A 4,538-nucleotide genomic window follows, 5' to 3' on the forward strand; every position below is an offset into this window, starting at 1 on the left:
GGCTGGCTCACCAGTCACACACTTTCTCCAGCTAAGCTACACCTCCTAAAAGTTCCACAACTTCCCAAAAGAGTGCCAACCAGCGGAGAGTGTTCAAACAAGTATTCAAACGCCCTAGCCTGTGGAAGACATTTCACATTCAAATGACACAGGAGATCTGCCACAAAGAGGCGAGCATAGGGTGGAGTGCAGGGACGACCACAGAGCAAGCTTCCTGTGTCCCTCCTGTAGAGCCGACACTCCAGTGATGGCAGGGTATTGTCAATCCAACAGGATATACAATCTGCCAAGGAGACAAGTCTCTGGTCTCTCTTAGGAGGGATTATCTAGATTAGGGTAACTGACAAGGAAAGACCCTTTATGTTGTTGTTTGTTTTGTTTGTTTTTGTTTTTTCGAGACAGGGTTTCTCTGTGTAACTTTGGTGCCTGTCCTGGAACTTGCTTTGTAGACCAGGCTGGCCTTGAACTCACAGAGATCAGCCTGCCTCTGCCTCCCTAGTGCTGGGATTAAGGGCCCGTGCCACCACTGCTTGACGAAAAGACCCTTCTTAACTGTTTGCAGCACCATCCTATAGTCTGGGGTTCTGAGCCCAATAAAAAGGAGGAGGGAATTTGATCACCACCATTTATCTCTCTCTTCTTCCTGACTATGGATGCCTGTGACCAGCTGCCTCAACCTGTTGTCATTACTTCCCCTCCATGATGGACTGTAATCTTGAACTGTGAGCCAGAGTGAAGCCCTAGCTCCCTGTATGAGTCTCATAATGGCTATGCACAGTAGCTTGCATTGTTTTGTTTTTTAAAACATGTATGTATGGTGGAAGGTAGCACACATGTAGAGCTGAGGCTGGGCGGTGGTGACGACACCTTTAATCCCAGCACTCGGGAGGCAGAGGCAGGAGGATCTCTGTGAGTTCGAGGCCAGCCTTGTCTACAAGAGCTAGTTCCAGGACAGGCTCCAAAGCTACAGAAAAATCCTGTCTCGGAAAAAAAAATGTAGAGGTGAGAGAACAACTTTTGGGTTTGGTTCTCTTTTACCATGTGGGTTCCTGAGACAGAAGTCACTCAGGTCAGGCTTGATGGGCACCGCCTCTAACTGCTGAGCCATCTCACCAGCTAGTAGCTTTCATTTTGAAGTATACTGGCATGTGAGCTAAGGTTCTGCAGGAAGGGGTGCACTTACCAGTGATATGCCACAAATTTGTGGGAGTCTATTCTGAAGTATGTAGCATTAGGCTGGGCTGGGGTGGCGCATACCTTTAATCCCATCACTCGAGACAGAGGCAGGAGGATCTCTGAGTTGAGGACAGCCTGATCTACAGAGTAAATCCCAGGACAGCCAGGGCTACACAGAGAAAGCCTGTCCCCCCAAAAACCGAAACAACAGCAGGGTGGTGGCGCACGCCTTTAATCCCAGCTCTCGGGAGGCAGAGGCAGGCGGATCTCTGTGAGTTCGAGGCCAGCCTTGTCTACAAGACCTAGTTCCAGGACAGGCTCCAAAGCTACACAGAGACATCCCATCTCAAAAAACCAAGAAGAAGGAGGAGGAGGGGAGGGAGGGAGGGAGGAAGGGAGGGAGGGAGGGAGGGAGGGAGGGAGAGAGAGAGAGAGAGAGAGAGAGAGAGAGAGAGAGAGAGAGAGAGAGAGAGAGAGAGAGAGAGAGAGAGAAACAAAGAAAACACTGGCTGCTCTTAAAAGGTCCTAAATTCAATTCCCAGTAACCATCTAGTGGCTCACAACCATCTGTAGTGAGATCTGGTGCCCTCTTCTGGCATGGAGGTGTACATGCAGGAGGAGCATTGTATACAAAATAAATCTTAAAAAAAAATTTAAACTCTAAAGATAGAAGCAATTGGGTTGTGGGGCAGTCTTTTGTTTTGCTTTTTTGAGATCAACTCTCCTGGAGCCCGGGCTAGCTTCAAACTCCCTGTGTGCATGAACTTTGTTTTGTTTTGTTTTTCAAGACAGGGTTTCTCTGTGTAATACCCTTGGCTGTCCTGGAAATCACTTGGTAGGCCAGGCTGGTTTCGAGCTCATAGAGATCCACCTGTTTCTGCATCCCAAGTGCTGGGATTAAAGGTGCATACCACCATGCCTGGGCTTCGACAGTGAACTTCTGATCCTCCTAAATGTTGAGATCACAGGTATATAACACTATGCCTGAACAAAAACAGTTTAAGGACACATTTGTATTCTCATTGGTGGCTCAGGACCTGGAGGCTGAAGCAGGACTAATACAAGTTTGAGCCAGCATGGGCTACAGTATAAGGCTTCAACAACAACAACAACATCAAATTCTTCACAATTAATAAATGGGACCTCCTGAAACTGAAAAGCTTCTGTAAAGCAAAGGACACGGTCAACAAAACAAAATAACAACCTACAGAATGGGAAAAGAGCTTCACTAACCCCACATCAGACAGAGGTTTGATCTCCAAAATATACAAAGAACTCAAGAAATAGGTCATCAAAAGAACAAATAATCCAATAAAAAAAATGGAGTACAGTCCTAAACAGAGAACTCTCAACAGAGGAATCTAAAATGACTGAAAGACACTTAAGAAAATGTTCAACATCCTTAGTCATCAGAGAAATGCAAATCAAAACAACTCTGAGATTCCATCTTACACCTGTAAGAATGGCCAAGATCAAAAACACTGATGACAACTTATGCTGGAGAGGTTGTGGGGAAAAGGAAATACTTCTGCAAGCTGGTGGGAATGCAAGCTGGTACAACCCCTTTGGATGTCAGTGTGGCGATTTCTCAGAAAATTAGGTAACAACCTTCCTCAAGACCCAGTAATACCACTTTTGGGTATGTATCCAAAGGATGCTCAATCGTGCCACAAGGACATGTGCTCAACTATGTTCATAGCAGCATTGTTTGTCATAGCCAGAAGCTGGAAACAACCTAAATGTGCCTTGACCAAAGAATGGATAAGGAAAATGTGGTACATTTACACAATGGAGTACTACACAGCAGAAAACAAATAATGACATCTTGAATTTTGCAGGAAAATGGATGGAGCTTGAAAACATTACTTTGAGTGAGGTAACCCAGACATAGAAGGACAATTATCACATGTACTCACTCATAGGTGGTTTTGAAACATAAAGCAAAGAAAACCAGCCTACAAACCACAAGCCCAGAGAACTTAGATAACAATGAGGACACTAAGAGAGACTTACATAGATCTAATCTACATGGGAAGTAGAAAGTAGAAAAAGACAAGATCTCTTGAGTAAATTGGAAGCATGGGGACCTTGGGGAAGGGTTGAAGTAGGGAGGGGAGAGGCAGGGAGAGGAGCAGAGAAAAATGTAGAGCTCAATAAAAATCAAAAAAAAGAAAGAAAAAAATCAATTTCTTCATTGTTTCAGTGGAAATATGCTAATAGTGTCCAGGTAGTGTAATGGTCTGTCCTGTCTCTCATACGTTTAATCCCAGTGCTCAGGGGGCAGAGGCAGACAGATCTCTGTGAGTTCAAGGCCAGCCTGGTCTCCAAAGTGAATTCCAGGACAGTCTATGGCTGTTACACCAAAAAAAAAAAAAAAAAAAAGCCTGTCTTGAAAAAAAGCCCAAAACCAAAAACCAAACAAGAAAACCAGAGATGTTTGGTTCTAAACTCTCCCTATGAATGGAACCTTAGAAGAAAGGGCCTTTTACAATTCAGCTTAACAAGAGATGACGTCATGACTCAGGCAGGGCTCAAGCTCAGAGGCAGACAAACATGCAGGGAGAAGATGATACAACTAGGAGGAGATGGTGAAGTCACTGCAGCCATATGCCACGAAGCAAGAGGTGGCCACGAATGCCAGCAACTCCAAGGCTCAAGGGGCAACATGGTACAGATTCCCGGGGACAGACTCCTTCAGAGTCAGCATGGCCTGTCCACTTCTGGTTTCAGACTTCCAGAAACATCTCTGGCAGAGCTTGATGGTGCAGGTGTGTCACCCTAGGTTCTCAGGAGGACAAGGCAGTAGGATCCCGAGTTCAAGTCCAACCTGGACTGCAAAGTAGACTGAAGGATAGTCTGGGCAATTTAGTGAAGACATTTGTCTCCAAGTAAAAAGATGGCTGAAGGATGTAACTCAGTAGTGGTGTTTGCCTGGCAACCCTGAGGTCTTGGATTTAATACCAGGGCCAGGTAGGAGATCCACTTCTGTCCTATTAAGGGACTCAGTTTGTGGTATTTTGTTAAGCCAATGTCACCTTGTAATTATCTTATAAATAGGACAGTTATGCAGTACACATTGGCTGTTGACACAGCTTATAAGAAGCCACTTTTAAAACCAAGCATTTAAAATGTGTGACACATTTTGAAACTAAAAAAAGCCAATGTTTGAAATAAATACGCAGTTGAGCGTATGCTAGAAAGCCATATAATGGGATGCTATATATTCACATGAACACATCCCACATCCTTACATCTCTGTGAGCATCCCAGGTCTGTTGCAACCTGTGAAAAGTCCTAAAAACAGTTTTAGGGTTTCTTCTGGTATTTTTCTCTCTTTTCTTAGGACTAGATTCTTCTAAAGT

Source organism: Arvicola amphibius, chromosome 10 (assembly GCF_903992535.2).
Source record: "Arvicola amphibius chromosome 10, mArvAmp1.2, whole genome shotgun sequence".
Lineage (NCBI taxonomy): Eukaryota > Metazoa > Chordata > Mammalia > Rodentia > Cricetidae > Arvicola > Arvicola amphibius.